This window comes from Anas acuta, chromosome Z (genome assembly GCF_963932015.1).
Source record: "Anas acuta chromosome Z, bAnaAcu1.1, whole genome shotgun sequence".
Taxonomy (NCBI): Eukaryota; Metazoa; Chordata; class Aves; order Anseriformes; family Anatidae; genus Anas; species Anas acuta.
This window is the reverse complement of record NC_089017.1, coordinates 46,899,063-46,912,487: the sequence shown is the minus strand read 5'-3', so window position 1 is coordinate 46,912,487 and position 13,425 is coordinate 46,899,063.

Sequence of the window (13,425 nt, the reverse complement as noted above, 5' to 3'; positions counted from 1 at the left end):
ATGTGCAGTTTTCAGCCATGCGGCTGTTTTATGGCTGTATCATTCCAGGTGCACTCGGGGTCTTCCCTGCTGTCCCCATCCTGGAGTGTGCTGCATCCATTTCCCTGCCAGTCCTCTGTGTTCCAGAGTTCTCCTGCCACTGAGACACTGGAGTGAATTATTGAGCTTCTGGCAAAACCTGTCATGCTGGCTTGAAGTGGTGCTGTAACTTTTCCTAATTAAGAAGGAGATATGAAATCCTGCTGTTGCCACTAACTTGCAAACATAAACATCGCATCATGAGGGATAATTTCTCAGGTAGATTTTTTTTGTATTTCTTTCCTTAAAATGGAAAAGGCCAATGTCCTCATCATTCTAGTGCTCGGAGCTCTGTTGTCATCAACTTCTTTGTTTAATAGTGTACAGTAAACCTGCAAGTTTTACAAATGTGATAGATCTTTAAAAAATGAAAGGAAAGATGCTATCAGAAAATTACAGTCCTGTCAAATTTTTGACTTTGTATTTGTACATGGAAAGAATTTGTAATGGAAAAAATGCATGTTCCTGAGAGAGGATGTCTTAAATATTTGATTATAACTGTGTATAAGTTATTCGAGTTAAAATATTTTCTCTTCAGAAGATACAAAGGAATATTTAACACAGATTAAAGGAACGAGGGTCTAGTTTGCTACTCAGGATGTGGTCTCATGCTTTGTTTTGTCATCTTGGGCAGCGTTTAACACATTCATTGTAGTTTCTACAAAATAATGCAGAGGCAGAAGTTTTGAACTGTTTCTTACACTGCTTATTGGACATCAATCTTGAGCTTTTATTTTTTAATAAATTTGATGAGATGTCAGCTATGCTGAGTTCTAATATGATTTACCGTGTGCTGGTAATGGTGTTTTATCATGACATTTTTATGCCACTTGCATTGGAGTTTCTTCATTGTTGAAGCTGTTTTACAGAGGAGCACTTTATACCTTCATTATCATTCATCTAGTCTTGCAGCTCCTATTACAAAGCTGTTTTTCAAAACACTGATGTATTTAAAATATTCTGCTTTGAAGTTCCTTTTCCAGTGCCCCCTTCATCCAACAGATTTTCGCTTAGAAAAGAATGCAAAATTGCATAAAATTGAGTCTTCATGTTTAGCAGAACCTTGTGGCTTATTAGCAATACGTGTGGGCATTATTTTGTCTGTTGAAAACATTTTGGTTTATTTGCCTTGCTTGTTAGCAGAAAGAAATATGAACTTCCTCTGATGTCAGAAAGAGAAGCTGGAAAATCAGGAGGAAAACAAGTCAGCAGACCGCAAGTAGAAAATTGAACTGAGAAGGATAGCACGCACCTGTTCTGCAGCATTTGTTGGTTCTCATTAAACCAGAACACATTTTTGGCCTCATACGATTCCAAGATGATATACCAGATTGCATCCATAACTGAGCACATGATGAAACAGAGAAATATGAAGTTATGTTGCTGTTCTCAGTCCAGTAATATGTTACGTGTGGCTCTGCTGATGATTCTCAGCAGCAGCAGAGCTAGTCTGTTAGTGCATTGGCTGGTGCTGGAGTCAGATTCACCAGTGCTGAGCATAAGTGTGGCATATGATGGTCAAGGTGACACACACTGCTTCCTCAAAGACTGTCAAACTGACCTACAGAGTCCCCAAGTTTGTGCATACCACTATTTGCATTTTTATTGACTTCAAAATACAGGTAATCAAAATGCACAACAAAGACTTAAGCAGGTGTCCATCTGTAGAAGAAAGGATCCTGCAATTACACAGACACATTGTACTTTTGCCTGTCTCCTGACGTGCTTCATCTAGTGATTTGTCTGCAGGTTTCCTGCTTCTAGGACTGTGTCTCAGGAGTGGTGTAAATATTATTGAACTGGTTCTCTTGGAAGGTTCTGTTAGGCTGACACCATTCCCCAAAGAAACATGCAGATTTAGGCATTTGTTTCCTGTTAGCTTCTCCTGAATTGCCTAATCCTAAATACATTCTTAATTGTAGACCTGTTCTGCCTTCCAAAATTACCATCTTCAGTTTAAAAATGATGCAGACAAGAGGTCAACTTCTGTATTTTCTTAAATGCATGTATTTAAGGTCTAAATATGCAAAGCACCTCCATCTTCATGTAGCAATCAAAGCATGTTACATATGCTTACTTGTTAAAGATAGCAAAACCTGTTCAGGAAAGCTCTGGAGTAACTGCAAGGAAAGTTGGAAGAAATTGGGTTGCTTGAAGAAAAGAAACCGTAAGGATCTCTAGCACATTTTCAAAATTCACAAAAGGGGGTTACAAAAAAAAAGAGGGAATGTATGTGCTCTCTCCATAACTGCCAAGAAATAAAAATCAATTTGAGGAACACAAATTGAGGTCGTTTGTATAGAATACTGGAGTATGTTACACATGGAAATGGGTGAAGCCTTTGGCTTTGGTGGTCTCTAAGAACACGTCAGACATGTCTGACAAGGCCGACAGTACTTAAGGATTAATTGTAGTTAATCCTCTCATCCAGTTGGAGTGAGCTTCTGTTTTCAATTATTCTGTTGCAGTTTTCAGTAATTTTCTGCTTTTACAAAATTACAATTGAAACAATCGTTTGTCTGTAACCTTAAGGAAGTGTTATGTCTAGAATCAGACTCTGGAGCTGAGCACCCACTGGGAATGATAGTGAAGGCAATGTCCACACCACTGTGGAAACTGGAAACAATAGGAAGATGCACCACCTTGAGCACTTGAAAACCAGGTCATTTAGTACAGCAGTGCAAGATAGCTCCTCCAGAGGATGTCTGAGCCAGACCGAGGCTGCTGAACAATCCTGTTATTCCTGCACAGAACAGGCAATGCTCTGCCATGCAGGGCAAATAAACATCTGAGGGCGATGCTGACGCTTTTGATCTGTCCGGAAGGAACATTCTGATATGTCTGTGTATGTTTCAGCTTACTCTTCTTTTAAAGTCAGAAGCGGAAGGTAGACAAAACTGTGTGATGATACAGGTATGAGAGAGTCACAAAAATATGCCCCAGGTCTTTGTCTGCTGTCCAAATGAAAACGAATTCGCTGATTTTGTTATGCCCTTTGCCTTGAAACAGAGTCTGGGATATGCTGGCCCCTGGTATTAAAAGCAAACAGTTTGTATCCTCTGCTGCTTTAGAATTCTCTCCCCTTGTCATATGTCTAGAAGTCTGTCAGCTCAAGAGAAAAACAGTCTCTGCTTTTCACTGTCACTTGGAATTGCTTATTTTGCACAGATGAATGAGATGCTGAAGGGGTGACATCAGAGCAGTAACACAGATACCTTCCTTCGTACCAGCCAGACTTGCACCAACTTGGTTCTGTCCTTTATTGTTCATTTGCAGAATTCTACCAGTTGACATAGCAGATCAAGCAATTCTGGTGCAGCAGCCTCACTGTTCAGGCTTATTTTCTTTATGGTCATGTAACTGTATCACACTAGGTATTGCACAATAAAACACAGGAACTGCAGGTCTGCATACAAACACACAGAAATTGCTATGTAGCACTTGCACAAAAGGTTTAGATCCTCAGCATTGGTAAATAGGCACCAGCAGCTGATTTTCATCACTTGATGGTTTTGCCTAACAGCATTAGTTAGGTTAATAGTGAGCTCTCTGTTGAGGCTCAGTTTTATATATAAATGTCCTTATTGATTTAGCCTGCAACAGAGTACACGACTTATGAGCTAAATGAGCGTTATCAAATCCAGGTCACTGCTGTAATTAAGGGCTGTGGGCAAAAGCTCTCTTTAAAAAAATGAAAAAAATGAAGAGTCAATGAAAGTTTTGTTCTGAAAGGAGGGAAATGAACACTTGTGGTAATGCAAGCTTTCCTGAAATAAATCTTTCCTCCAGCTTAAAACAAGAGCCATAGTAATTTCTGGATAAAATATCTGCGCCTAGTGCGCTGTAGATCATGCTGCATGCTCATAATGTCCCCCTTTTGGCCCTAAAATTTCTGAATACCTTCCTTTATCATCAGCTTGAATGTTAGTAGGTACAATGCAAAGGAAACGTTTGGGATTCTAGAGCAACTTGGCCAGCGTACGAGCTACTATTTTCAGAGTTTTTTTTCTTCTTCTGTCTATGGAGCAGAAATCTTTTATTTGACATTTCAAAATGAAACCTTTACAATTCTGAACGGGAAGCTGGCTAGGATAAGCAGCAAGCAGTCTTGCAAAATTACTCTCATTACTGTGGTTGTGTTTTGAATCATTAGAAAGCAGCCGCTGCATCATTTAAAATACAAACCTGGGTGAATGATTTAGGAACGTGCTGCAGATGGCACTTCCCAAGTTGCAGCAGTTCTTGGAGACACTGCAGATAATCTGTATGATTGACATGCATGCCCAAGGCACTGCTACTGAGGCGATGGGTGAAGCCCTGTATTTGAGCACCACATAAAGCAAAAGGCCTGCAAAATTTTGAGCAGGATTATACAGATGTGTATTGGAAATGGGCTGAAATCCTGAGAGCAGAGATTGCTTGCATGGGAGCAGAACTTCTCTTACATGATGGTGTAGCTCTGTCAGTCAAAATACCCTGCAAACCACAGCTTTTTGGAAGACTTTTACATCCAAAGGCTTTGCTGGTGTTTATTCTGAGGGCAGTGAGGCCCTGGCACAGGCTGCCCAGAGAAGCTGTGGGTGCCCCATCCCTGGAGGTGTTCAAGGCCAGGCTGGATGGGGCTTTGGGCAACCTGGTCTGGTGGGAGGTGTCCCTGCCCATGGCAGGGGGGTGGAACTGGGTGGGCTTCAAGATCCCTTTTGACTCAAACCCTTCTATGATTCTACAGGTCTCCGTTTCCTACCTCCATGCTTTTAACATGATGTGGAGTTGCTGAGGGCCTGAAGGAGAGAGTGGGTCTCCTCACCAAAATGACTGTGATATCCTCACTGGCCCCTAGACCCAGCCTCCATCCCCCCTTGCCCCAGCATCCTTCCTGGAAGGAAATTTTGTGGCAGGAACTGAGGGGGGCTGTGAACTTGGGAATGAGAATGCTGTTTGTGACATACATTCGGTTTCACATGAGCTTTCCATGGATGGAACCTGTCTGAACAGAGCATCTCTGAGAACTCTGGTCGTGATAGGTTGGACATCTCTTGTTCTTCGTGCTGCCAGGGACCTCAGTCCTTGGGTGAGCCCCGTTGCCTGCACGTCCCCGTGGTGTTCTGTGTCCCAGGTGCCACCACTGCAAGCTCTCCAGAATGATGCCTCGTGCAATGGGGGGATTAACAAAGCATTACTACAAAGACAACTCTTGGAAAACTTGGTAAAGCATTTTGTTTTTTAAATGAGCCTTCTTAATAACAAAACCTTGCTACAAGCACTGTGTCTTTCAGGCACCTGCAGGTTCAGTGCCTGTAGTTAGCACGAAGTCCTGCTGGCTGCTGGCCTGCTGTAATTCTACCTCACCATTATTTCTTAATGGTGAGCCCGGTCTGAAAATTGGATTATACAGAGTCGGTGATCTAGAAACCAGGAAAAATAAGGTGAGAGTGTTTTTTTTTCAATAAAATGATTGTATTCAAGCATTTACTATGCATACAGACCAAACATGGGTACTTAGGCTACATTTTGGCTTCCCCTGTATTTCCCACTGCTAAGGCAGGTGATGTTGGCACCACTCAGGGCAGTAATGTGCCTGGCACAGTGCCATACTGTGCACAGATATTCAGGCTAGCTCTGAAACAGGAAGAAATTTGGAGTTGTAGTTAATAACAAGCTGAATGCATGGTAACACAGCATGCGTAGTGACTAGAGGAAGTAAATTGGGATGTATAAAGAGTGTTAGTGTCTGCAGGAAGAGTTAAATAAAACTTTTGTTATTACGCTCAGTATTTTACCCAAAGCATAGAGACCGGTGCTTGCTGTCACGTGCTAAGGAAGAGGTGGAACAGTTGGAGAGTGCTGAGAGGAAAATGGTTGAACACAGAAAATGATCTCCAGGGAAAAGTCAAAAGAAATGGGGTTGTTTAGGCTGAGAAGTCTGTGGTAGTCTGAAGCTACTGCCCACCTGGCTAATAATGCAGGAAGTATGGAGACTAACTTTAGGAAGTTCAGACTGAACCACAGGGAAAGTTCCCAAAATTTTGTGGCGAGGGCAGTAGTATGGGTGAGGACATAGCAGCATTTCTGTGACTGGAGGCCTTCAAGAGCATGGTTGGTTGGTAAATGTCTTGCAGAAATGATGCGAATGCGTGTCCTCTTGCTTTTACTTGGAGGATGATATCTGATGGAGTTTAGCATATTACTTTATTATTTATTTGTTTTCTTTTGATTTATTTTACTTTATTTTATGGTGGCATCTAAACAATATTCAATCACTTCTATTCAGCCTGTTGAGAGACCCAGTGGAACATCTTTGTCTCGGGAGCTATGGATAGTGTTAGCAGGTGCTAGTCTGTGAAGTTCAGTGTGCTGATCCCAGGAGTGGTTCATAGTGCTCATTTCATGAAGTTCAGGTTTGCCAGGCAACAGTGGGGTAAAAGGGTACAGATATAGGGGTGTATGCCTAAGCAGAAGCAGAATCACAGAGTGGCTGGGGTTGGAAGGGACCTCTGGAGGCCACCTGGACCAATTCTCCCCCCACCTCACCCCTAGCTGGTCAAACAGGAACACCTAAAGCAGGTTGCCCAGAACTCTTCCAGATGGTTTCTGGAGGTCTCCAAGGGGGGCAACTCTTCAGCCTATCTGGGCTACCTGTGCCTGTGCTCCGTCACCCTAACAGTAAAGAATTGCTTACGGATGTTCAGAGGGAGCCCCCAGTTCTTTTCTGCAGAGCTGCTTTCCAGCTGGGTGGTCCCCAGCATGTCCTGGTGCCAGGGGCTGTTCCATCCAGGTGCAGGACTTTGTGCTTCTTGTGGAAGTGATCAGCCACTCCTCTGAGTTTTGTGTCATTTGCAAACTTGACATCCCAGCAAGGGATGTCATCATCATAGAGCATGTCCCATGGGTTTTGATTCAAAATCAGTTCAGGGAAGTTTTATGATGGACTTGTTGCAATTTAGGTTTGGTCTGGTGCCCTGGAATGCTACCAAGACACAATGTGAGCAGTCCTGGTGCTTCACTCTCTTTGCTTTTTACCAGCTCAGCCAGTGCTGTTCCTACCACTTCAAAAATAAACCAAGTGGCCCTCCTTGACATAAATAAACTAATTACGGCTCCTTCTACTTAGTCACCTCCAGTCAGAAAAGCCAAAACTCTTGAGTACAGCAGCTTCCCCATAGAGCTACTGTTGAACCCTGTGGCCTCTCTTTGTGAATTGACACCAACCCTCATTTATCACCAGCCCTGTCTGGAGCTGTATCTCAGAAGCCCATCGGGGTTGGCAGGAGCATCTTCTGTTGAAAAGTCTGCATGTTTGCTCTCTGGGCAGTTGTAATCATCTCACATTGTCAGCATTCAGGCTTGATCACCCATTAGTAACAACCTTTCCAGCTGCACTGAAAGAGGGGGACTTCTGAACAAACAGAAAGGGAGAGAAGATTAAATAGGTGACAGCCGGTAAAGACAGGAGCCAAGCCAGAGCTATTTATTTCAAATTATTTTATTTTGGGAAGCCAAGACATGTTTGTGGCAGGCAGGAGGGGCTCCATGACTGACCAGACATGTGGTGCCTTATTACTGGGGCAAATTCATTTTCTTTATTTATAAACATATGTGTGCCTTGCAAACTTATTTTTACACATTCTTTTCCAGCCGTATTAATAAAGAAATGTACAGAAACCACGGGGAGTTTTCTGTGCCTGAAAAGAAACTATTAGAAATAAGCAATAGTGCTGCCAAGCACATCTGTAATGACTGCAGTTATGCTGGCATTGCAGGCATTTATCCCAGAGCAGATATGCTTTAGCAGGAAAGGCATAATCTCTGCACACACCTTTAAACACTAACTCACCTTCTGGTCCACGAAGGAGGAGTTAGAGACATACAGACTGTGCTCCTGTATCTCCCCTACCTGTGAGGGGATCCTGTGGGTTTGAACCAATTATTTTGCAGGATTGGAGCCCCAGCCCAAGGTGTTCTCAGGCATGATTGTTTTGCTCTGTGAGCCTAACATAGACATGTAGCTTCTCTGGGAACGCAGGAACACCTCCAGTGGGATAACCTGGGGCCCATCTCCAGCACACAGCTCAGGCTGTGCTGTCTGTAGCTGCCTTTGATGACTTCCTTGCATACTTGAAGCCTCCAGCAACCAGTGGCTGCTTGCTGTCGCGACTTCTCTTGGTTAGCAATGCTGCTGCAGTGCAATAGTCATTTGTTCATAAAAAAAGTACCTGGTTTTTGCTAGTGAGAGCAAACTACTACAGGCACTTATTAACAAGCAGCTAGCTAATAAAGTCAGACAACCAGTCTTCTGCCTGTTGGCCCACCTCAGACCTGCCTTTCACTGCTGTACAGTAGAGCTGCTCAAACCTACAAGTAATGGCCAACAGTATTTCTTGTGAACAAGCAAGACAAGGAAAGGTCCAAAACACCACATTGCCTGTTCATTTTCTGACTCATTCGCTGGTGCTCACAGAGAGGTTTGGAGTGCTTAAAAAAAAAAGGTGTGAGTGAAACAGAGTTGTCTCCACTTGTAGTGCTAATTAGTGCACTACTCCATGATGTTAACAAGTACTAATACAGAAATGCTAAGCCCCGTGAGCGTCCCTTCTCTCTTGCTAGGGTCTCTCTGCTAATGACCCCTAACAAAAGTGTGCAGCAGTAATAGCTGGAAACAACACGCTACGTGCATTAAACAACTTCATAACCATGCCGGCAGTAAAAGCACAGAAGAGCTTGTGCTGCTCATCATCTGTATTTTGTGGCTGCCTTTCCCCTGGGACTCGGGAGCATGTGTAGGTTTGGCATGGGTTCACCCTCAGAGGGTGGAAAGGGACCAAGCCCAAGCTGCCTGCGTGTGGCCTGAATCCTGCCCGGGCGCTGTGCAGAGATGGGCCCGCAGCTCCCAGCCCGTGTCTGCTCCCCAGCAGGGCCCTCCGGGGCCTGGGATGTTTCCTGCTGGCACTGGTGGTGCCAAGGGGAAAAGGGGGAGGCCGTGGGGCCCTTCCAATAGCTGTCTGATACGTGCTGAGGCTGGTTTATTGCACCCTCCTCCTTCCTGACCCCATCCTCAGGGGTGCAGAGAGGGAAGGCCGCTGAGGCCTGCCCACCGCCCTGGGTCACCAGGCCGACACCAGCACACGGCTCCATCCCCTCCTGCTGCAGCTCTCACGGGGTCCAGCCTGCAGGCTTGGGGCTGTTCTTCCTCTTCCTCCATATCCCTCCCCCAACGCCTCAGCCCGTGCTCCATCCCGGAGAGCTGAGGCACAGCCCGGGGGCTCTATTTGCTGGGGGGGGGAGCGGGGGGAAAGCGGGCAGAGGGGTGTGAGTGGAAATGAGTTGTGCTGATAAGCCTTCTGACTGTATTTTGTTTTACCGAGGTTCTTAACAAATAATCTTTCTGCAATGCAAACCTGGCTTATCAGGCTAATGCAGATTGTCTGAAATCCTTATCTCCACGGGCCAGTTAGCTGGAGTGATCCCCTTTTCACAATGAATAGAGAATGAAGAGCTGAACACAAGCCCACCCCTCCCTCCTTCCAATCATTGCCATTTACTGGCAGTGAACCGAGTGGCTCTGATTCCCAAACTCATAAATAACGCAGGGGCTTCAGAGCTGAGCTCTCCTGTCTTTCCAAACAGTTGCTCAGCTGTGCAGGGAGGCTGAGCCTGGGGGGGAGGAGGTACGGGGGCAGAGCTGGTGAAGGGGAAGAAGGAGAAGTCACTGGTTTGTTACAGGCTTTGCAGAACGGTCTGTGTTTGAGCTGGCTTTTAACGCTAGAGATAGCGTGGTTGCCTCGCGCGCACAGAAGCGTCCCTTGCTCTAAGCATTGCAGCGAACCCAGGCTCAGACGTTGAGATTAATTTCCTGGGCATTTTTTTTTTTTTTTTTGCTCTGTATCTCTGCCTGGTGTGTGCACATGCATGTGTGGCAGGGGAAGCTGCTGCTATTTGTAGGTTTGAGATTAACAGTGAGAAATGTGCCCACTGCTCAAGAGGAGGATTTTTATTCATTGTATTCATTGTGTATATGTGTCTGCTGCTCCTCCTGTGGGTCAAGTATGTGTACCTGGGGATCAGATGTCAGCTAAGTAGCTCCGCTCCCTTTTCCTATGATCCTGTGATAAAAATAATAGCATGTGTAGGGAAGTTTTATTTTTCTGGCTGTGGGGCTCTGGGAACATACACATAAAATCCATCTCTGGGAACCCACGATGGAGCAGGCAGATGTGGCTTTGTCTCTGTGTGCCTGTGATCAGTGACGACATCCTCCCAGTCTGGAACATGATGCAGTGTCTGATGGCTGCATCAGGTTCTAGCCCTTCATGTCCAAAATACACAACAGGCCTGTACTAGAGAAACAAGAACAAGGGAAGAAGGAGCCTGAATGTTATCCACAAACATGTGTCAGTGTTTTGTTTCTTTCCCTTTTGAATGTTTTCCTGCTCAAGAGGCAAGGGTCTTGAGTCAACATTTGCTTCAAGGGGACTTCTCTAAGCTATAGCTGTACAGAGAAATAAGGCTCTGCATGAAACAGGCTTCCCACAGCATGCAGCACTGAGAAGTGCTAGCGGAGTCGCTGTCAGCTCCTCTTGGCATCTGGGCAGGTGCCAGTACAAAGGATTAGTTTAGCAACAGAGATGAACTTCCTCAAAGCAAGAGAGCTTTCATACCCCAGGATGCAGTTTATCACCTTGTATTGATGCTAGTTAGCTGCTAAATCCGAATTCACTCACGAATGTGAATTACACCAAAGCATGGAAATATCTTGGAGATAACTCTACCCTGGAGCATGGCAGTATTGAGACTGTGCAGTATGTTGGGTGCCTTGCACTTCATATGGCATCGCACAGGTAAAATTGCTGCCTGTTTTTGCATGTGAAGCAGGTCAGACCACATCAACAAGCAGCCAGGAGGAGTTTCTGCCTCCAGGCAGCCCCAGGGTTTGAACCTCAGTCTCTGTGCAATGTATGGCAAAGGGGTGTCTCACTGCATCACAGCTCCTCGAAGAAAACACCCTGTGGAGATGTCTTTGTGTGTGCCGTCAGCATCTGCAGCATTTCACCTGCTGGCTGTTTTCCAGGTTGTGGTCTTAAACCTTTTCCCCACAAGCCAAAAGTAGTTTTCCCTGCTTGCTTCAGAAGAGGAGGATAAATTCTAGAAACAAAGGAGCAAGATGACTTTGTGATACTCTGCAGTGCCCCTCTTTAACCAGACCATGGCGTGGCATTATGTATTCACACTGCTGTTGATAGCAGTGAGAGATAACATTGCACTGCACCTCTGTTTAGGTGATACCTGTGAATGGCAGCTGTGACACCAGTCCTCAGAGACTCCCTGACAAACACAGCAGCCATGAGTGGATGTGTAAAGCATCACAATGCTGTTACGTGTTGCTGAGTTTTGTAGTATGTCCAAAGGGCTACTTTGCCTGTCTTGAGGGTTTCTTTAGCCCGCCTGCTGAGTCTGAACTTCTCCCCTGTATCTGGGGCCTTGTGCTGTGTTTGTGGGTGAGCTGTTTTCCAGGCTTATCCTTCTCTCCGAAGTGCATTGGTCTGCTGGGTCCTGCTGCCTTTCACACAGTTGCCACCTCAGCCAAGTCAGGGGATAACTGGACCGTAGGTAATAAAAAGACAACATGCTGTGAGGCTTTACAAACTCTGAGCATGCTTGTCCCCATATCACTGCATTTCTCTTGGTGGGAGAGGAGTGGGCTACAGCTGTTGGGCGATGTTAGAGAAGGATAGGGTCAGGCGTGCCCCCAGCCAAGCCGGGTAAGCACAGCAGAAACTGTACATTTGGTTCCTGCATCCCGAGGACCTTTCTGCCCAATGCCTTTTTGTGCTGGGTCCGGATGGGTCCTAGTACACTGCCCATGCAGAAACACAGAGGACCCAAAGAAGCTGACCGTTTTCGGAGGTGATGGCTTGTCCTGGTAATGCCAACTGGCTCAGCTTTCCTTTTAGCTTCCTCAGGGCCAATGCAGACAGATCAATTAGGGACTGCCCAGCAAAAGCTGCAGCTCCTCAACCCTCCCCCAAACAATAATAAAAATATGCCCTCGCTTTTCTCCTTCCTTGAAGACCCCAGGAGAGAATTAGCTGGTGCTGCAGGTGCAGTCATCCTGCAGGGTGGTGAGAGCAATGAATAGTAAGGTTTTTAGCTCAAGCACACTAAGGCTGTTCAGCAGCCATTGGATAATCCCCTGTTAATCAGATTATGTAAATTCCTACTTCAGCATCCCTATCCCATCTCTATCCCTGCTCTCCAAGCTGGAAATAAAAGGCACTCTAAAAAGGAACATTTAAACCGCAAAAAGGCCGTGCTGCTGAAAGGGGTGGGCAGAGGTTGCCGAGACGAGGAGCAGCGCAGCAGGGCTTTGTTTCTGAGCAGGCGGGCGTTCCTGCTCGGCAAAGCATTGGAGACACCAGCAAAACGGAGGTCAGGAGTGGCTGCTGCCCGTGTGTCAGCCCTGCCTCAGGTCCTGGAGACCTGAGGGCTTCTCCTGGGGTGTTGCTTGTGGTGCACTGCAAGAGCTTCAGTGACCTCCTCGGAGGAAAGTGGCTTTCCTCCCTTTCTCCTGCATTCATGATGCGTTACAAGGTCACTCCCTCATGCTGCAAAGCCCGGCACTCCAAACCACGTTTTGGTGAGACGTGCTGCAAGCAGTCCTGGCTTAGTCACTGAGCGCAGGGACCAAAGAGGACTGAGGGACAGGGTACAAACACAGCCACTGAAGCTGTGCTCACAAAGCCCAGGCATGCAGGTGCTGCATCCCCTGAGCCTGCGGTAGTGCTCAGTGCATGCAAGGTAACCACATCCTCTGGCTCTGGGCTCCGTGTGGGCTCCTGAAACACTTGTCAGGAGCCTGGGCAAGCACAACAGCATCTTACACGAGTTACAATGAGCACTAGCACCGAAAATCTGGCTTACAGTCCTTGCTTGGTCTCCGAGGCTGTCACATTTTCACCAGGTAGGAGCGCTGTTTTTCTTACAAGGTGGAGTAGAAGGCTGAGGAAGGCAATAGAGGTCAGTAACAAGTAGCAGAGAGGAGCTGAGAGCTTATTTATTCTTTTTGTGGCCACTGAAAACCACCCAGAACACGGAGCTGACCTACATTTGCTGTATAATACTCCCAGCTGAAATCAACTCCTTTTGTTTGTGATAAAGGTGGAGGCTGCCGCTCCCACAGCAGATGCAATACCCTGGAAATAAGCTTTTTAAGCCCAAACGGGGCTTTCCACTAGGCTTTCAGTATTCATAGAAGATCAGGAGAATTTGTTCCTCAGACCTCCTCCCCCTGCTGCTGAACTCACACCGATACCGATGTCTCATTCACGGTGGGTAGCAAACCTGTCTGAAGGG